This window comes from Rattus norvegicus, chromosome Y (genome assembly GCF_021556685.1).
Source record: "Rattus norvegicus strain SHRSP/BbbUtx chromosome Y, alternate assembly SHRSP_T2T, whole genome shotgun sequence".
Lineage (NCBI taxonomy): Eukaryota > Metazoa > Chordata > Mammalia > Rodentia > Muridae > Rattus > Rattus norvegicus.
This window is the reverse complement of record NC_141555.1, coordinates 45,504,892-45,527,881: the sequence shown is the minus strand read 5'-3', so window position 1 is coordinate 45,527,881 and position 22,990 is coordinate 45,504,892.

Sequence of the window (22,990 nt, the reverse complement as noted above, 5' to 3'; positions counted from 1 at the left end):
GGCGAAGCTTTATCTATGTGGCTCCTATTGGACATCTTTCTCATTCGGAGTGAAAATAAGGAACTCATAGCAAACCAACAGCATGCTTGTCAATTACTGGTGGTCTGCCCAACATTCCTCAGATATTCTTGACGCTTGGTCCCTTCTTTTAGAATCTAGAGGTTTCAGACCATAAGTCCTGCTCCTAAGAGGTCTGACCCAAGCACAGCTTCTCGAGGAAGCTCCCCAGCAGTGGCTCAGGGCTTACTCTCTCTGCTTTACACCAGATTATTTATTTTGCACTTTTATAACAAGAAAGAAGTCCTAATTTTTTGTCTCTTTCTCATCTCACCATGCATTCTGTTTTCCCTGTAAATAACTTGATAATCCTAAAAAACATGTCTGTGTGTAAACCAATATGCACTAACTAAATACCACAAGGGCAGCTTCTGTTTCCATAACACTAGTGATATCACAGAGAATACCACGGAATTTCAGGTATACAATAGTGTATCCAGAGGAGTGTCCTCTTCAACATCACATAACTACCCATTAACTAGATCTTCTCCAAATCAACAAGCCAAGTTGCCCTTTCAAGTACCTTTGCCTGAGACACAAGCGAAGATTTTCCAATACTCTCCCTTCTAAAATGGAGATATGACTGATTTATTGAATTCTTTCCCACCATCATGTACAGATATTGAAGCCTAAATTTTCAATCAAAGCCCAGAATTTGTCTTCCCCACCTTATGTTGCAGGCTGAAAATGACAAGGAAGAAAGGAAGTTGAGAACTTAGGTCAGGATGATGCTGGAGAGTTGGGATTATGCCTTCTTTGTAGCGTTGGCACATAGATAAATACAAGTAACCAAAGACTTTGGAAAGATCCACAGAGTAGTACAGTTTGGGTGGGGGAGTAAAAAACTAGGAATAATTGTGTAAATTTGGACAAAAACATTGTTCAGAGCCTCAAAAATAACATGTTTTAGACATGGGGCTGTTTATGATGAGAGCAGCAGTTCACAGGTCAGGCTGCAGGTGCATTGGTTAACATAGGTGCAATTTGAGACCTCAAAAACAGTCAGAGAAAGCATGGTTGGTCAACCTGGAATGAGCAATTAAGAAGTCATGCTATACTATGGAGAGTTATTATATGAAGGAAAGAGACAGACAGAGACAAAGACAGACAGACAGACAGACAGACACACACACACACACACACACACACACACACACACACACACACCAAAACAAAGCATCAGTCATGGGGACAAATATGTAGATCAATGATAAGGAGCCTCAACCAGGGAAGAAAAGTCAAATTCTTCTGTTGGGTGCCACATGTGACAACGTCTATACTCCTGAAAGGGTGTCACTACTACATTTATGGACAGCATCCATTAGAAACCTACAGACAGGGAATGGTAAATTAAGTGTAGAGTCTAGGTATTATTAAACTATACATGTTTATTAGAGCCCCATGTAACTTTTGTCATGATCCTGGCAGTCCCAGCAAAGAGAAGCAAGCCCATGGTCAGCCTGCCATGCACTTCTTGGATCTCTGAAAATTTACCTTCCATACATGCTTATTGGGCCCTAAGGTTGTTGGGAGTTGTTGAATATTCTGCATCTTCACAGGTGTTTAAGTACTAGTCTAGTAGAGTTGGATGTCAACTCTATTTCTAATTGTGGTTCTCCAGAGGACACCTAGTTCAGATCACACTAGGGTTTATAAGATAAGGAAGTGCTTAAACTGGCAAGAAATATGTTATCATTAGTAAAGACTGTTCTAGGATAGAAGAAAAAATATGACAGAGACGCAGAGAGACACACACACACACAGAGAATGAAAGAATATGCCTTATGTACATGAAGCCAGAAAAGAATTTGTGAATCTAGAAGACAAGGTTTGAAGGACTACCTGTAAATCCCAGTAACTAAGAAAGAACCTTGGAGCCAGTTTTGATATTGAGGCTTCATACAGCTTGGCCTTTACCAATGTGAGACACTACATTTCCATGAGCAAATCCTTAGCCTGGAAAACGTAGTTATGGTGGCCCCCCAAAAAACAAAACAAAACAAAACACAGAATTGTCCCCTTTGTCTGTTTCTCATTACTCTGATCTCCCATGTCACAAGAGGCTGAGTGGTCTTCCACATACCCTCACATGCAGCTCACAAGGAACAGCACCTATCTTCATCAGTACTTCATCTGAGCCTACCCTTGGCCTTTGGATGGTACTCAGGAACTGAACTGACAGGTTACATATTCCTAGCTGGGTGTCAAACTTCAGACATGAGAATCCCACTCTGTGATTGTCAACAGTTCCATTTATCCATTGGGATGGCAGTGTCACAATGGCTGCACCTGTCTTTTCATGCATTTCACATGCTTTATGTGTCCGAGTTGAAAATCTCTCTCAGATTATTTACAGATCCACAGGATGCAGCTTGGCTTCAAAGGCCACATGTCTGACTACAGAAGCCACAAAAACAATGTCACAGTTCACAGCTATAATGTAGACATGTCAGGGTATTTCCTCCAAGTTTTGCTTTGAAGCATATTCTTTTTTTTTTCTTTATTAACTTGAGTATTTCTTATTTACATTTCAATTGTTATTGCCTTTCCCGGTTTCTGAGCCAACATCTCCCTAACCCCACTCTCTAACCCCTAAGCCCATTGTATATGGTTATTCCCATCCCCATTCTCCCCCCATTACCGCCCTTGCCCCAAAAATCACCTTCACTGGGGATTCAATGTTAGCAGGACTAAGGGATTGCCCTTCCACTGGTGCTCCTACTAGGCTATTCATTGTTCCCTATGAGGTTGGAGCCCACGATCAGTCCATGTATAATCTTTAGGGAGTGGCTTAGTCCCTGGAACCTCTAGTTCCTTGGCATTGTTGTTCATATGGGTTCTCAAGCCCCTTCAAGTACTTCCAGTCCTGTCTCTGTTTCCTTCAACGGGGGTCCCGTTCTCAGTTCAATGGTTTGCTGCTGGCATTCCCCTATGTATTTGCTGTATTCTGGCTGTTTCTCTCAGGTGAAATCTACATCCAGTTCCTGTCAGCCTGCCCTTACTTGTCAAGCGTATTCTTTTATTACAAATAATGCTAATCTTTCTAGAAGGCCACATTGTGGGAGACCATTTGGATTATGCCCCATCCACAGTTTATAGATTTTTTACAGAGAATTCTTTCAGTGAAAATGGTTTCTGTAAATTGCTTACAAACTAACTATTTAAGGACACAAACACACACACATAGACACAAAAGGTACACAGATACACACAGACACACACAGACACAAACAGACACACACAGTGTGCAGGGATAATAGAGATGTGTATGTTAAAAAAAGTTAGGATAGTGTATCGATAATATAAAATATGAAGGGTTACACTAAAATCTAAGACACTAGGATGGAGGATGGGAAGCAATTGTGAGGTATGCTTTCCCACAACTTGGACACATGAAAAATGAAGGAGACATCAGAACTGCATTGTCAAACAAAGACAAGAAACGTACACAATCAATTGAATGCAAAAACAGCTCATCTTGCTGATCTCTAATGGAAGAGTTCAGGTGTTTCCCACACCTCTCCAGCATAGTATTTCATTGCAGTCCAATGCTAGAACACCAAAGGATATTCAAGAACATATAAGGAGATGAAGCCAGAATGTCAGCATTCCCAGAGATCAGTTGAGCAGGGAGTTCTGTTTTCCTATGTCTACCTTAGCTATGCTTCAGAAAACCAAGGAGACAGTCTCCTCAAGCATATCCACATCTGTACTGGGTGTAATTTGTCTTCAGAACATCTTTGGCTGTAGTTACAGAAGCCAGGATGAAAACTACAAACTATGTCAGCATAAAGTTGATGTGCATATGCCCAGGATCACTGCTAAGTCTCTCTAGACCTACGAGTGTAGATAGACATGCTTTATAGGAATAGAACATGGTTGTTTAGTTCCCCCAATTACTGTTCAGGACACGTACAGAAGTCAGGAAGGAACCAGTCCCTCTTCTGTTTCACTAATTGATATTTCTTCAATATAGTAGAAAACTGTCTGCCAAAGACACTGTCATTAGGACAAAACAGAAGGAAACAGATTGGGAAAAGGTCTACACCAATCCTACATCTGACAGAGGGCTATTACCTAGTACATACAAAGAAATCAAGAAATTACGCTTAAGAGAGACAAATAACCCTATTAAAATTGTGGTACAGAACTAAGTAAAGATTTCTCAACTGAGGAATATCAAATATCTGAGAAGCATCTAAATAAATGTTGATCATATTTAGTCATCAAGGAAATGTAAATGAAAACAACCCTGAGATTCCACCTCACACATGTAAGAATGGCTAAAATAAAAACTCTGGAGAGAACAGATGTTGATAAGAATGTCAAGTGAGAGGAAAGCTCCATCTTTGTTGGTGGCATAACGAACTGGTTAAACCACTCTGGAAATCAGTCTGAAGATTCTTCAGAAAATTGGAAATTTCATTACTTGAGGACCCAGATATACCTCTCCTGGGTATATAACCAAAAGATGCTCCAACATACAAAAAAGACATATCCTCAAATATGTTCATAGCTGCCTTATTTATAATACCCAGGAGCTAGAAGAAACCCTAATGGAATTCATCAGAGGAATGGATACAGAAAATATGGTACATCTACAAAATGGTGTACTACTAGGGTTTCAAAACCAATGATCTCAAAAAAGACATAGACAAATGGAATGAACTAGAAAATATCACACTGATTGAGGTAACAAATTACAGAAAAACACATATGGTATGAAACCATCGAAAGTGAATATTGGCAAAAAAGCTCAAGTTACCCAAGATGCAGTCCACAGACAACTGGAAGCTCAAGAAAAGAACACACAAAATGTTCATGCTTCACTCCTTTTTAAAAGGTGGAACAATGCTATCTATGAATTTAGAGGAGAGACTGACGGAATCCCATTCAGATTATGCCGTACATGTGGCAGAAATACATATACATCAGTCACCAAAATAGATAAGATTGATGAAGCTTAGAAGTGCATGCTGACAGGAACTGTATATAGATCTTCCATGTGAGACACAGCTAGAGCATATCAAATACAGAAGTGCATTCTAGTGGCAAATCAGTAAACTGAAAACGGACAGTAATGGGGGTTGTAGAAGAGGCGGAGTGCCAGTTTGGGATCTTATGGTCAAGAAATTGGGAAGGGAAATAAGATTTGAAATGTACATATAAAATATCCAATTAGAAAAAATGAATAAAATTTGCTTAAAAATTAAAAAATGAAAGAAATAAAGAGAAGATAACTGCCATGTAATCACAGCTATTGACTCAGAAATCTAAAGGTCATTTTCAGGGAATGATAGAAAAAGTAATACTAGTGGAATACCAGAGATAATGAAATCTCAACTAGAATCACTTCTCTCTCCCAGATAACGGTGCCAGACACAAACTGCACTATATGAATCCAAAGAATGGAGGAGTTTACTTTGAGGGGATGACACAACACTTGTCTTTCCCTTCTTCCTTATTTCCTTTTTCTTCTTGACCAAAAGAAGAAAGGCCATGAGCTCTCAGGAAACAACTATGCCCTGCTGAACACTTGGCTTTTGGAATAAAGAATTAATGATATAAATTCTCTGACTTACAGGAACCAAACAACAGGGAAGTCCATATGTTTCTGAGAGGCTCCAAGCTCCTTATTCCCATATGTGGTAGTGTCAAATCAAGGCTATCTCTTCAGAGATCCCACTCAATCAATGCTAAGGTCTCTTTGTGCTATCCCAAGTATCACATATTTCTCCTTTTTGGTTATACCAAGACAGAAGTCCAGCATTCTTTTCCCCATCACTGATATCTTCATCCTCTTTATTCTTCCTCCCTGTTTATTTGAATTAGAGGCCAATTAGTATACCCCAGAGGTACTGCAGGAATATCTGAGAGGCAGTTGCAGGCACGACAACACTTGTGACATCACAGAAGAAGACAGGCACCTCCAGGTTACAAGAGATATTTCAGGGAGGGACTAATGATGACGTCACTGAGACCTGCTATGGCCTAATACCTAAACAGTTTTCCTTACACTGATCAGATTTGGAGTGCCCTTTCCAGGTATGTCTCCTGTGACACAGTGGAAACCTTTACATACTCCATCTCTTTAAAGCTAGAGAAATCTCTTGCTTCATTAGTGGTTACATGTTCTGAATGGAGAAAGGTAGTCAGGGTTTGGCATGGGTAGAAAAGATTTAGAAATATGGATTGGAGGAGATTCTTCTAGATAATAATTAATTCCCAAGTTCATTCCTGTGAACATATAGTTCAATTTTCTAAGTTTTCTCTGTTTCCCAAAGGCCAGTATTCTCCCTACAAATATTTAATTGAATGAATATTGTATTTCACATTCTTATTGTACATTCCTTGATAGGGGACTTTATAAATATTCCTTAATGTGTACTCAAAAATTCTGTTTTATAATTCCATTTATTGCAATGATTTTGTCAACACAGTTGGCCCAGCTACAAAGTCAATATAACAGTGTAAATATTTTGTACCGACTTCAAATGATAAACTCCCAAATTCTTATTCAAAATAGTTTTGGTGCATATATATATATATATATATATATATATATATATATATATATTTGTGTGTGTGTGTGTGTGTGTGTGTGTGTGTGTGTGTGTGTGCGCCACATGTCCAGCAGACTCTGAATGGCCATTCCTTCAGTCTCTGAAAAACAATGCCTCCCTACCCCTCTTATGGATATTTTATTTACCATTTTAAGGAAGGACTGAAACATCTGAATTTTGGTCCTCTGTCTTGAGTTTCATGTGGTCTGTGCATTGTATCATAGTTAATTAGAGAATTTGGGCAGATATCCAATTATCAATGAGTGCAAACTTTGTGTGTTTTTCTGTGATTGGGTAACCTCATTCAGGATGATATTTTCTAGTTCTATCCACTTCCCTATGAATTTCATGCACTCATTGTTTTTGATAGCTGAGTAGTAGTCCATTGTGTGAATATAGGTCATTTCTGTATCCATTCCTCTGGTGAAGGTCACCTGGCTGTGGAAGAAAGGTCAACCTGAAACATCTCTGGCTTTCCAGCATGCAGATGTTTTCACAATTTCTAAATCACATCAGTCACCGAAAATTACCAGGGGAAAAATCTCTGACAGAGGGATGTCAGCCATTACTGGAGAAGGAAATGGCTTTGATGTCCCTTAGAACAATCTGCTCATGCCATGGCCATTCAGTCAACCCAAGCATCATGGGATGAGGAGATGTAGATTTAGAGATTGAATGTTTTAAGTTTCCTTGGGAAAATTTACCCTGCTCACCATGGTTCAAGGTTATCAGGAAATATTTGGAATGGTATACTATGCACCTATGAAAAATAAGGACATTGTGAAGCTGCGGTCAACTAGGTGGAACGAGTTGAGAAAACTGAAACTCCTCTTGGTGAGATCATTGAAGATCTTGAGAAAAAGGAACAATGGGCCTGGAACACTGAAGACACAGATGTCCATAGAAAATACAAGAGACATGACTGAGGAAAAAAACAGCTGTGTCTACTGGACTATGGAGCAATGGTTAGAGCCCATACAAGAGGAGATCTCTATTAACAGAAAATTTGATCCAGAAATACTGTTGAGGAAAGCTTGTTGGAATTTCCAAACCTAATAAGCCCATAAAGAAAACACACAATCTGGTTATTATAATTATAATCTATAAACGTGTATTGGGTAGATCTAACGTTATTATAACTTATTCCCAAACCATAAAACCCCTTGCTACATGTGCTTTCTCCAGGCCATATGGATTGTTTCCATCATTACTTCCTCCTCTTTTTCTTCAGCCTTCTCGCTTCTCCTCTTACTCTCTTCTGCATCTCTACATATCCCGACAGTCAAACCTCCATTACCAACTTCCCCTCTGGCTATCAGTAATAGGCTCTAGCATTTACTGACCATGTAAAATGGGAAGAAGGTTAATATGCGATTACCTGAGTCTATGATAGAGGCCTTGTCCGGGGGAAACCTCTTTTGAGGAAGCAGATAAATATCAGGATACAAATAGAATTTGCTGGGGGAAGAGCAAATCCGTATATGTTTAGCATATGTGTCCAGTGGATTCTGAGAAAATGGGAATATTCTTCCTAAAGACCCAGTTATACTACACCTGGCCTTATATCTGAAAAGACCTTTGCCATACCGCAAGGACATGTACTCCATCATTTTCCTAGTGGATTTCTTCATAGTGAACAGAAAATAGAAATAAGCCAGATACCCCTAAAACAAATAATGGCTACAGATAATGTGGTTCATTTACACAATGGTATACTAAACACATATGAAAAATAAGGACATTGAGAAGATAAAGTCAAGTAGATGGAATGAGAAAGTATTGTCCTGAATGAGGTAACTGAGACCCAAAATAACATGTACACATTCACTTAAAAGAGGGTATTAGCCATAAAGTACAGAATTCACACACTATGATCTATGGAACCAAGGAGGCTAAGCACGAAGAAAGACGTAAGAAAATGCTTGAATTTCACTCAGAATAATGAATAAAATAATGACAGGAGGCAGATGGAAGGAAAGAATTGAGTGGCTGAGGGGATGGGAAGGGAAATGGGGTTTGAGGATCATTTCTTGGTAGAGACGGGCAAGAGGGGCAGAGGGCCAAGTGAATAAACTGATTCAGTGACTGTCCAGGGTGGATACTATCTGTATGATTTGCCAGCAATCTGTGATTTGTGAGGCTACCCTGGCTTCCTTGACGGTGACTTTAGCTGAGACTTGTCACAGTGGGGATACAGATTCTTAAATGGCCACTTTCAGTAGCCACAGAGGACCCAAGTTGGATGGATAAGTACCCAAACCCACCCCCAAAATTTTGACCCAGAAATTGTCCCCTCTATAAGAAACACAGGGACAGAGATGGAACAGGAAATGAGGGAATGGCCAAAGGATAAGTGGCCGGATGTGAGACTTTTCCCCTGGGCAATCAGCAAAACTGACAGTATTCACGGTCGTTTCTTGTGTTGCAGATGGGAGGGTAGCGTTATTGTCCTCTGCAATGCTCCACCAAGCAGCCGACTGACACAGAAGCAGAGGCACAGGGCTTGATATCAGATGGAGCTCAGTGAGTCTCACTGAAAAGCTGAGGGAAGGACTGAGAGAGGCAGAGTTGCACAATGGTCTTCACGTGGGTTCACTAAACCCGTCACCTGTCTGTGGATCCTGTTCTCCTACCCGGGCTGCGTTTTCAAGAGCTGGTAGGAGACGATGAATCTAGTCCTGCAGAGACTTGATGTGCCAGGGGAGAGGGTGTACCCAGAGGGGTCCTCCACTCTCTCAGAGAAGAAGGGGAGAGGTTAGAAGGAGGGACTGTAAATGGTGGGAGACTGAAGGAGTGTGGTGCCAGGTCAGCATTCAGAATGTTACCTGATAAATAGATACAATCATTCTGGCAAGGAGGGTACCGGGAACATGACCTAACAGGATCAGGGTGTGACATCATTGGGGTGGGGCATGACATCATGGGGTGGGGCATGACATCATTAGGGCAGGGACATCACATAATGGGATCTAGAATTGACATCATTGCATGGGGCATGACATCATGAAGCTTAAGAGAAAATATATGAAACTGTAAAAAAAAAAAAAAAAAAAAAACAGCTCGAGAGGGAACTGAGACCTAGAGACACAAACATGGCTGGCGTTTACCTATGCATGGTATCAGCTGTGCGATAAATCTTATTCCATCTACAATCTACAAATGCAGTGAGGACATAGGAAACAAGAACGCCCGTGAGGGGGAAAGCATCGACCTCTCTGAAAGGAAATCTGGAACAGATTCTGTGAGTGTTTGAGGGCGACTGAGGACAGGAGCAGAGGGTCGGTGGGGATGACGGAGAGATAGCTCAGTGCAGAGAGAACCGGCCAGAATTAGGGGACATACGGGTTAATGCAGAAAGTCGATGGACTGGTTAATTCATGGAATCTAGAGGGCGACCTTCCTGAGGATTTAATCTGATGGAGAAAGTAGAGTCCGAAACTGAAATCCTTTGAACTCGAGCAAGCAAGACCTCACGGGTGGGGATGGGGCACATTCAGTGGAGTCGATTTCTGAGGAGGTCAAACAGAGATCCCTGAACCACAGACTGAGGCTGGGACAGAGATTAAAGAAGGTCAACCAAAGGAGGTCTCCATCAATGTAAATGCACCCGAAAACCACGTCCTGGTCTCCAAGGTTTGTGTAGCCCTTTTTCACCCTGAGTAAGATATATGCACACCGCAAATCACCTAATACCTTCGAAAAGAACTGTGACACTGAATTCCTTGGAGGAACCCCTAACTCACTTGCAGGCAGACCAAGATTCTGCTGACTGACAGTTTCCTGGGCCCACTTCATCCTTTCACACCTGGTGTGCACCTGGACACTCTAAGAAACAGAGATCAGAGATGTGTTTGTGTGTGTTTGTGTGTGTGTCTGAATGTGTGTTTGTTTGTGTGTCTGTGTTCTTGTGTGTCGGTGTGCATGTGTGTGTGTGTGCGCATGTGTGTGCGTGGTGTGTGTGTGTGTGTGTGTGTGTGTGTGTGTGTGTGTGTGTGTGTGTGTGTGTTAGTCATGTATAAGCTAACCATCCTCACACAGACTGTCTGGATTGGTTTTCTTTTTGGAAGGTTGATGGATCTTTCTCTTTTCCTAAGAAAAGGCCACTCTGGTTCTCAACTCACTCTTGAAGCCGTGACAGGGTGAGTGATTATTATGTGTGAGGTAATTTGATTTCATGGATATAATATCCCTTGAAAAACAGGGCTCAACATTTTCTTTCCTTAGTCTGTGATACCTCGAGGGCATTATTATTATTATTATTATTATTATTATTATTATTATTATTCCAGGATTATTCCTTTATATTATTGTCTGTGTTGTTACCAGTGTGCTAAAGTTCACTGATGGCAGAAAGAAAGATTTTTTTTTCACGGGGATCCCATTGGACGGCCATGTTTTGTTGTTGGAACTGAAAGTTTTATTTACATGCTCACAAGAGCAAATAAATGCAAGTACGGAAAGTTCCTTGGTCCTCTACATGAGAGTGACATCCTCACGTAGTCCTCTGATCTACTTGAGAAACAGAGAATTTAGATGGGCAATGAAATGGATGCTGACCAAAGACCCACATAGGGAGAAATACAGTTTTTCACAGTGTTTCAGGCTTTCGGGATCGGTAGACATTACACAACCGTCTTATCATTTATAGAGGAACACTCAGAATTATTAAATAACAGAAAAAAGAAAATTTTAAAAACATATTTATGCTGGCTAATTTAAATTCCTGTTTTTGAAATTATGAAGAAGTGAAAATCGGTATGGGTTTATCTGATTACATTCTTTAACTTGAGTATTTCTTATTTACATTTCGACTGTTATTCCCCTTCCCGGTTTCCAGACCAACATCCCCCTAACCCTACCCTGTCCCCTTCTTTGGGTGTTCCCTTCCTCATCCTCCCCACATTACAGCCCTCCCTCCAACAATCAAGTACACTGGGGGTTCAGCCTTTGCCGGACCAAGGGCTACTCTTCCACTGGTGCTCTTACTAGGATATTCATTGCTACCTATGTGGTTGGAGCCCAGGTCAGACCATGTATAGTCTTTGGGTAGTGGCTTAGTCCCTGGAAGCTCTGGTTGGTTGGCATTGTTGTTCAAATGGGGTCCAGAGCCCCTTCCAGTCCTTTCTCTGATTCCTTCAGTGGTTTGCTCCTGGCATTTGCCTATGTATTTGCTGTATTCTGACTGTGTCTCTCAGGAGATATCTACATCTGACTCCTGTCGGCAAGCAGCTCTTTACTTCATCCACGTATCTAGTTTGGTGGCTGAATATGTATGGGCCACATGTGGCTCAGGCTCTGAATGGGCATTCCTACTACCTCTGTTCTAATCTTTGCCTCCCTATTAACTCCCAAGGGCATTCTTGTTCCCCTTTTAAAGAAGGACTGAAGCATTCACATTTTGATCATCTGTCTTAAGTTTCATGTGTTCTGTGCATCTAGGGTAATTCGACAAGGTGGACTAATAGCCACTCATCAATGAGTGCATACCTTATGTGTTTTTCTGTCATTGGTTTACCTCACTCAGGATGATATTTTCCATTCCATCCATTTGCTTATGAACTTCATAAAGTCATTGCTCTTGATAGTTGAGTAATATTCTTTGGGTAGACGTACCACATTTCTGCATTCATTCCTACGTTGAAGGGCATTTGGGTTCTTTCCAACTTCTGGCTATTATGAATAAGAAATTCTGCACTAAAAACATCTCGACCCAGACTTTTTTCATTTGGGAGACCTTTAATGACTGCCTCTATTTCTTTAGGAGTTATGGGGATGTTTAAAAGGTTTATCTGTTCCTGATTTAATTTTGGCACCTGATATCTGTCTAGGAAATTGTCCATTTCCTGCAGATTTTTAAATTTTGTTGAATATAGGCTTTTGTAGTAAGATCTGATGTTTTTTTTTTATTTCCTCTGATTTTGTAGTTATGTCTCCCATTTCATTTCTGACTTTGTTAATTTGGACACACTCTCTGTGTCCTCTCGTTAGTCTGGCTAAGGGTTTATCTATCTTGTTGATTTTTCAAAGAACCAACCTTTGGTTCTGTTGATTCTTTCTATGATTATCGTTAATTCTACTTGGTTGATTTCAGCTCTGAGTTTGATCATTTCTTGCCTTTTACTCTTCCTGGGTGTATTTCCTTCTTTTTGTTATAGATTTTTAGGTGTGCTGTCAAGCTGCTGACATATTCTCTTTCCTGTTTCTTTCTGCAGGCACTCAGCACTATGAGTTTTCCCCTTAGAACAGGTTTCATTGTGTCCCATAAATTTGGGTACGCTGTACCTTCATTTTCATTAAATTCTAAGAAGTCTGTAATTTCTTTATTTTTTTTCCTTTACCAGGTTATCACTGAGTAGAGCATTGTTTAACTTCCACGTATATGTGGGCGTTCTTCCCTTATTGTCATTGAAGACCAGCTTTATCCCGTGGTGGACTGATATGATGCATGGGATTATTTCTATCTTTCTGTATCTGTTGAGGCCTGTTTTATGACCAATTATATGGCCAATTTTGGAGAAAGTGCCATGAGATGGTGAGAAGAATGTATATCCATTTGATTTAGGATAGAATATTCTATAATTATCTGTTAAGTCCATTTGGTTCATGACATCTCTTAGTCTATCTACATCTCTGTTTAGTTTCTGTTTTCCATGACCTGTCCATTGATGAGAGTGGGGAGTTGAAATCTCCTACTCTTATTGTGTTTGGTGCAGTGTGTGCTTTGAGATTTAGTAAGGTGTCTTTTATGTATGTAGATCCCTGTTATGGGAACAGAGTTTTCTCCTTTCAGGTGGATAGTTTTCCTGTCCACTGGCTTTCAGCTGTCCCTGTGGGTAGGAATCAGAAGGACCTGCACCTACGTCTCCTATGTTCCTCTGTGGGAGGGGGGGATGCACAGATGGCACAAGGTGTTTTCCTGTTGAGTCAGGAATCTGGGCAGAGAATTGTCTCCTCTGGTTTCCCAGGAGTGTTCTATTCCCCCCACCATCAGCTTTTGGGTGCAGGGAGCTGTTTGATCAGGTCAATTCGGATCCAGGCACAGTCTGGAACATGGTGGTCCTGCAGTTTTACTCCGCTATATTCCTGGGCCAGAAGCACTATGCTGTTTTGTCTTGGGCCAGAGATGTGTATAACGGTGCGCAGACCTGGACGTCTCAGTTTCTTGTAGGCTCAGTATTGTCCACACTCCTGGGTGATCAGCATTCTGTCTCTGCATTTAAGAGCAGGGAGCTCTGGGCTGGGATCACGAGGTTCAGGAGCCAGCTAGAAACCGGAAGTTCCTGGTCCCAGAGGATTTCTGCCTTTGCTTGTCCTGAGTCCACCAGTCTGGTCACTTAGAGCAGAAAAGTTTGATTCACCTCTGGTCTCAGGTCTGATGTCGCTCCTCCGGTTGACTTTCAGGTTTCTATGAGAGCCGCAATCAGAAATGTCCTGCCCCTACTGTTCCTAAGTCCCTATGAACAGGAGGCCCAGATGGAACTAGTTGTTTTTTTCTTGAGTCAGGAATGTGAGAAGAGTTTTCAGGGGTTTCTGCCCCTCTGATGGTATAAGTCTTCCCCACCCCACAAGAGATTTGGGTGTAGAATGCTTTTTGGACCAATTCAGATCCAGGTGCAGTTTGGACTGCAGGAATCCTGCAGCTTGACTGCTCCTATATTCATGTGTTCAGACACACTCTGCAGTTTCGTCTGTGGCAAGGGATGTGGGCCCAGGTGGGCAGAATTGGCAGTCTCTCCTTCCCTGAGGTCTCAGTATTGCCCAGTCTTCTGTGTGATCAGCTTTCTGTCCCACAGAGTTTCCAAAGGAGTTTCAAATGTTCATTCCCTATCTTACAGTTCTCCAATCTTTCCAATTCTCCTCCAAAATTTGTTGGAGAAGACCCCTCTGATCAAGGGGAGGTACAACAGGCCCCATCAAACAAAGATGGCTGCAAAATTTCTGTGTTCATATAAGAAATGGAACTATTATTTCAAGGATTTTTCTTGAAAAACATAAAATGCTATAGTCTCCTGACCCTTGCCTTTCATACATAACTAAAATGCTTTAATCTTTGACTTATACCAGCATCTAGAAGCTCTCTAACTCTTTTGAGTTAAGCCTCCTGTAACTTTCTACCTCATTTCCTTCTTTTTTAATTGAATATTTTATGTATTTACATTTCAAATTTTATACCCTTTTCTGGTTCCCGTCTCTTCCATCCACCCTCCCCCTGCTTCTTTGAGATTGCTACCAATCCTGCCTGCATATTCACACCTCAACATTCTGGCATCCCCTACACTAGAAAAACCAGACTTTATAGGACAAGGCATTTCCTCCTATTGATGCCAGACAATGCCATCCTCTTCTGTATATGTGGCTGGAGCCATGGATCCCTACCTGTGAACTCTTTGATTTGTAGTTTAGTCCCTCAATTCCTTCTTCTGTAACTGGACAAGAGCTCATTATGATTCATTGCTGTCAGTGCTGTCCTTGCAGCAGGAATACAATGGTTAGAGAGCCTGGACCTCAGGAAGCTGAATGTTCACACAAATGACTAAAAACTTGTACCGACTGAAAAAAAAATAGCGTGCAAATATTTTCAACATATTGCACAATGAACACTTACCATGGGATTCAATGCAGTTTCAAAATATTATCGCCAAGTTTACTTTGTGCCCAGCTCCATGAGTGAGTGGGTCATCATTGATTTTAGATTATTTATTTAGTGTTGAATATTGAGAGCCTCCGACAAAGTTCTTCCAGTGAATCTTTATTCACACTCATAGTTCTTTGTTTTTTTTTTTTTTTTTTGTTTGTTTGTTTTCTTTGGTTTGGTTTGAAATCAAAATATATACAGCAGAAAAGTTAGCTCTTTGCTATTATTGGTATAGTGCACAGCATGTCTGGTGTGTGTCTGTCACTCCCTCTCTAACCCAGCTTTATTTGAATTTATGAAGCTGAGATGCCATGGATTTTGCACACAGGAACCATCTTTGCTCTCCCTCCACCAGACCTCAAACCTCCTGTTTCTTGCCACTACTTATGATAATTTTATATTCACTGATACATACAGAACCAGAGAATCCCAGCCATTTTGTAGTAACTTGGTATCCTCAGGGTCCTGCCATGCAGCATACATCAAATGCCTGAGTAATATTCCACTCCAAGGAAAGCCCACAGCTGATAACTCTTCAAATTATACTTTATTTTTTTCCACATATCTATGTTTGATGATGACACTTAAAAGCTTTACCCTCCTTTTTAGCCCTCCACCCACACAAGGCAAAAGAAAGAATGGGGGGCTTTGATGGGTGTGCTGGTGGCCCTGCTTAGAAAGGTTCACTGGAGGGGTTGGGGATTTAGCTCAGCAGTAGAGCACTTGCCTAGCGAGCACAAGGCCCTGGGTTCGGTCCCCAGCTCCAAAGAAAAAGAAAAAAGAAAAAAAAAGAAAGAAAGGTTCACTGGAGCAACTCCCATCTGTGTTGTCTGGAAAGCAGAATATCAGTTCACAGTTTAGCAGAGGCAGTCTGTTCCAATAGAAAGTATTTCATGAATACACTAGTAGTCCAGTTTGTAGAGTTGTCATAACAAACAGGAAATAACAGCAGTTGCACAACATACTAGAAACAACCAGGCTTCTGTCAGTAACCTGGAAAGAGAGAAGTTATATGCTGTGCCGCTCTCAGGGAATTGAAGATCAGCAGAGACTCAAGAGTCAGAAACATTGCTGCTGCTGCTTTAAGTGTTTGCCATAGTCTGTATAGTCAACTTTTCCTTGAAAAATATAAGGTATTTGAAACTTTTGCTGCTGCTACAAATATATTACTGTAGCTGAGTAATTCTGTACATGATTTTCTCCTCAGTGGGATAGAGATCATTCCAATCATTTACAGCTATTGCAGCTAATGTTGAAATGGGTAATCCAATATGTGATCAGATGAGAAAAATTAAGACAGAGTAGATGCTTTGACCATGTTTCCTATAAAAAAGTTTAAAAACACTTACAACTTATGAGCTGTAATGGTACTACAAACCCTTAAAACCACCTCAATAGCAGTTACTTATTCTTACTCTTGTATGAAATAAAATACAGTTAGTTAACAAAAGGTGACAACAAGGTGCTTGTGAATATGTAAGCCTAATGCTGCCTTTGGTTAAGATGATAATTATCAAAACTATGATTTCAAGCAAATTTACAAAAAAATGTGTGTAAGACATGGAGCTCATCTGTTAATTTTCCTGTTCTGTTTGGCCAAAAGCACACACCATCTAGTTGTAGGGATAAGTCAGTTTTATATTGTAGAACCTCAACCTAAGTATACATGTTTTTTCAAACATCTACTAGCAGGGTTACATTCTTTCACTTTTTTTTCACTTTTCATTTCTAAATTTCCTTTTCCAAACAATGATCCCAGGGTTGTAGGAAGTTGTGTAAGGGGTTTTAATTATTTTCTCATTCTATTTTTTTTTTATTCCAGAGGTGAGAACCAAACCCAGGGCCTTGTGCTTGCTAGGCAAGCACTCTACCACTGAGCTAAATCCCCAATCCTCTAGTTCTATGTTAAATGTAAAGATATAGAAGGGAATATGTGAGTGGATAAACAATTTGTAATTGTATCTTATTAATATATTTCCCTTAGATTTTATTTTGTTTTATATTTTACTGACAAAATAGTTACAATTTATTGAACTTGGTGACTCAAGGCATCAAGTATAATACAGTTTTAAAAATGACTTGGAGCAATATATTATGTGAACTTGAATTTTAACTCCATTATATCTTATTTTAAAGAGGAATTTTTCACACTGTTGTTTCTAGTATTTAAAAAAAAAGAAGTGGACTGATAACTAAATGAATTCTTGGAGGATCAAAATGATATATATATATATAGGAAGAAAATTGTTTGTGCAGATTATATACTTAATAAACAATGATATTTGATTATATATTCAGTAGATGGTGAAGCCCTTGAAGGAAAGCAGAAACTACAAATATATTTTTATAAGTCAATTCTCTATATATGTACTGGAAACATAATAAGGAATCACTTATTTTTGGAGTAAGTGTATGAGTGAATTAGAGAAGCAAAGGACATCATATCAATCCCCAAGTACATGGAAGTCAGATCGCTAAACAATCATCATGTTAAACAAGAAAAAATGATTACAGATTCATTTAGAAATAACAACATTTTTCTCTTCTTTGGCTAAACCATATATGTCATGCCTAGGCAAATTCTTCTAAAAGAAAGGTCTTTACTTTGAAAAAGCATGTATGTATATATGTATATTTGTATATATGTCTATATATGTATGTGTACATCAGGACATATGTATATATCATATACATGTGTGTATGTGTATATACATAAATGTGTATGTTGACACAGATAAACATATGTATATATATATATATATGTGTATATGTATATATAGATATATTTGTTTGTATGTGTGTATGTACATGTATATACATATAAATATGTAACATAAAAACGAACTCTATTTTCTAATTTTATGAAACTTTATTGCTAAATACATTAGCACTCAAGAATTTTAAAAGCTGCTCTATAAATTTGATTCATTTTAAAATCACAGTTCAGAAAATAGATTCAATGTAGGTGATTATTATACTATCAAATTTCATTATCTATTTGATAAAAACACAAAGACTTAATTTAGTAATGTCACTGTACATATGTTTTAGCATGTGACATATCTCATTAGTTTTTCCAGCATGTGATATAATTTCAGGATTCAAGACCTATGTAAGGTAGAAAATATAACAAATGGATTGCTATATGTGATAGATCAGAGCAATAGATAGATAAATAGATAGATAGATAGATAGATAGATAGATAGATAGATAGATAGAAAACTAGATACATACATATATACATACATACATACATAGTTACAAAGATGAAAGATCACAGATGAAAAGTAGACAAATATCACATACTCAGAATCATCGATCATGAAATAACTAGTATTAAAATATGAAAATATCTTCCTATATGAAGCAAATTTTAAATGTGAATTACGTTCATATTTTAATACCTAAAGGGAGATTTATCAGCCATAATATTTAAAATAAAATGTCTATTTGAAATACCCTCTCAGGTAATTAAGAGACATTAAATACTTAACTTCCTTTACATTAATCTGTTAAATTATCCCATCATCTTGTCTTTGTTACTTAAATGCAAAACATCAAACTTTGTCTCCAAGTTCAAATCTTCATTACTTTCCACCCTGCTCTGCATTCTACCTCAAATCCTATCACAATGTTTAAGTCTCTAACAAATCCTCATGTGCTCTCATGAAAATTAATCATGATCCATCTTTTTTTATCTTTACTACCATTGTTCTCTTATAGATAACTATTATTTCTCTGTCACCAATGTGATCACTATCCCCTTCTCTCTTTTAATTACCATTTTCAACATCAACCATTTTATATTTGCTCTTCATTTGAGAAAATAAAATGATCTATTTTTCCCCTAATAAATTATGTACCAAGAATTTTTTCCATTGAAACTTTAGACAAGAAAAACAAAGTTGTTACAAAGTTCTAGTTCTACTCAGACCTAAAACATAAACCTGGCTATGTGACAGGAATCATAGGAAGAACACTTCTGGAAGAGAACGCAGAGTTGTAGAAGAAGACCTCGTGCAGGGAATTGCTTCATTCAATTGTAAACAAAAAGGGTAAAAGACCTGAACTTTCATATTGAGTGAAAGTTGTTGAAGAATATACACAAGTGATTCTGAGTGGGTTACAGAAACAGGTTAATTTATAAATCCATGGTAAATACTAGAAAAATGGCATCAAATTGTAAAAGAGCAGAAAAGGAAGTAAAGTTAAAAGTTGGTACAGGTTTCAATATGGATGTTGGTAATTTGAACATGCTGAAGATTATTGGACGATTTAATGGGATGAATGCCTCAGATACATTAACAATATTGCACGACCCTATAGCGAAATTACACAGTGTGAGAACATTAACAATAACCTTTGACAAAAATCTGTTCATGTATGGGTATATTCTTTAATATTTCTTTTTGAAAACATTCATTTAATTAAATAAAATTCAATAACGAACCGAAGATAACCCTTTTCATCTCTGACATATCCAATCTCTAAACAGGGGTATAGTGGATGAAACTTCATACAGCATTTGCCTACTCCAGGTATTATTAATTTAAAATAATAAGCAGAGGAGTGTATCATATTTGTGGGCATTGGTTACTAAGGCCCAATTATCTCCTCAATAGATTACCATTAAAAGCAATCTAACATAACTTTGATTCCATTAAATATTTAAAATCTTAAATACTAAGCTTGCTTATCATTTTCACAGCAGAGGACACCATATGTAATTACATCATTTTTACATGTCAATATGAGTCACTATACCTTTCTGATTTTGATACATACCAAGCTGAACAATGTGGAGACAGTACGCTTTACAGCAATCCTTATATTTCTCCTATGGTACACTACATGTGGTCCATATTACAATCGATTAAATTAATAGTTTAAGTAAATGATAATGGCATGTCAATGTAGATTTTGATATTTCATACAATAAAAAAATCAAGATACAATAAATAATTACTTACAGAATTTACTTTTACAGGGAGACAGTAGGTTAATAATACCTTATAATATCCACCCTAATACATATTGAGTCAGTGCTGGAATATGAGTAACAATGTTTGTAAAAAGAATAAGTACTTTTCTGTATCTTTTTAACAGCAATTGGACATAATCAATAAAGAAGTATCAGATAAATGTAGAAATAATTCAAAAACTTTTTAAAATTATAGTGAAAGATATTTCTAGAACACCTGAGTTCATTTCTGAGGCTCCATATAACTAGCTAATATAGTGCAGAGCACTTGTATTCCATGTGTATAAACAATATTCATCTCCATAGGAAATAAATGTTTTAAAATCTCAAAAGCTATATTTCTTTAAGAGTAAGATTTTTGACGTTTAAGATTACAATTTTTCCCATTTTTATTAAATTTGGTATTTACTATTTACATTTCATATTTTATTCCTTTCTGTGGTTCCAGGCCATCAGCCCGAACCTCTCCTTCTCCCCTTCTATAATGTGGTTGTACCCTCCACATCCATTCCTATCCTTAAAGCACCCGACCGTACTTTCCCCTACATGAAGGGTCCAATTTTATTAGGACCAAGAGCTTCACAATGGTGCCCCAAAAAGGCTATTCACTGCTACATATGGAGTTGGGTTGTGATTTAGTACCTGAAAGATCTAGTTTGCTGGCAGTATTTTCTTTGAGGTTGTAAGTCCCTTAGCCTCTTCAGTCCTTCCTTTAATTCCTCCAAAGGATGTCCTATGCTTAGTTCAGTGATTTGCTGCTGGCATTTGTCTCTGTGTTTCACATGCTCTAGCTGTGTCTCTCAGGAGGGATCTATATACAGTTCCTGCCAGCATGCACTTCTTAGCTTCATCAATCTTTTCAAGTTTGTGTGTATATATATATATATATATATATATATATATATATATATATATATATATATATATGGGGGAACATGTCCAGCAGACTCTGAATGGCCATTCCTTCAGTCTCCTAAAAACAATGCCTACCTACACCTATTATTTATATTTTAGTTACTCTAAATATAAGGAAGGAGTGAATCATCTGCATTTTGGCCCTCCTTGCGTTTCATGTGTTCGGTGCTTTGTATGTTAGGTAATTTGAGCATTTGGGCTAATATCGACCTATCAGTGAATCCATACTTTGTGTGTTTTCTGTGATTGGGAAACATCACACCAGATGATTATTTTCTACGTCCATCTATTTGACTATGAATTTCATGTACTCATTGTTTTTGATAGCTGAGTAGTAGTACTTTGTGTAAATATATGTCATTTTCTGTATCCATTCCTCTGGTGAAGGGCATGTGGGTTCTTTACAGCTTCTGAATATTATGAATAAGGCTGATATGAACATAGTGTAACATGTATGTTTGTTGTATGTTGGATCATCTTTTGGGTATATGCCCAGGGGAGGTATAGCTGGGTCCTCAGGCAGTGCAATGTCTAATTTCTGAGGAAACTCAGGACAGATTTTCAAAGAGGTTGTACTAGTTTGCAATCCCAACAACAATGGAGGAATGTTCCTCTTTCTCCACATCCTCTCCAGCATCTGCTATCACCTGAGTTTTTGATCTTAGCCATTCTGACTGATGAGAGGTGGAATCTCAGGGTTGTTTTGATGTGCATTTACCTGATGACTAAGTATGTTGTACATAACAGAAAGCATTTTAAGAAAGGATGCTACCTAACTGTTGGTCTGGATATAGCTGAGTGCCAATTGATCCATTTCTATCTCTTTCTTAAAAGTTCGCGTCCAAGTGTATCAAGGAAATCTATATAAAACCATATATGCAGAAACCAACAGAAGGGAAAATGTCAGAAAGTGCCTAAAACACATTTGCCAGGAGAAAGTTTACAGAACAAAATACCAAAGGTTCAGGCTCCTAGATCACCAGTCAATAATGAAATTTAAACAATCTTAAAATTTTTGTTAATGCAAAGTTCACTGCCAATAGGATAAAACAGAAATCTACACATTTGGAAAAGATTTTAACCAACCCCATATCTGGTAAAGTGCCATAATAATAAATATAGAAATAATTCAGAAAGGTAAACTCCCACACAACAAAGTAACCCAACTTTTAAACTGGGTTAGAGAGCTAAAACAAGAATTCTGAACTGATGTATCTCAGTAGCTGAGAAACATTTCAAGAAATCTTCGAAATCCTTAGTTATCAGAAAAATACAAACTGAAATGAACTTGAGAGTCTACATTACACCAATCAGTGTGACTAAGACAAAAAACTAATGCAGTAGCAGAGTAGGCTATGATGTTGAGAAAATGGAACACTCCTCCACTGCTGGTGGGATTTGTATATGTATAGCCACTTTGGATATCAATGTGGAGGTTCAGAGAATATTGCAAATAGCATTGCCTGAAGACCCGGCTTTACCAATCACTTCAACGCAAATACTAAAATATGATCCACATATAACAGTGACAAGTGGTTGAACATGTTCAGGGCAGCCTTACTTATATAAGTCAAATGCTGCAAACAGTCATGATATACGTCAACTCAACTTAGGAATAAATACAGAAAGTGTGCTATATTTAAACAAAGAAATACTACTCGGTATTAAAAATGAGGAAACCAAGAACTTTGTAGGCAAAGGGATGGACCTGGAAATTAGTGAAGAAACAGAGATCGAAAAGGACATAACATGGGATGTACTTAGTGAGAAGTGGATGTTAGCCGAAAAGATCAGTATACCCAATACACAAATCATTTATCACATGGAAGTTAAAATGT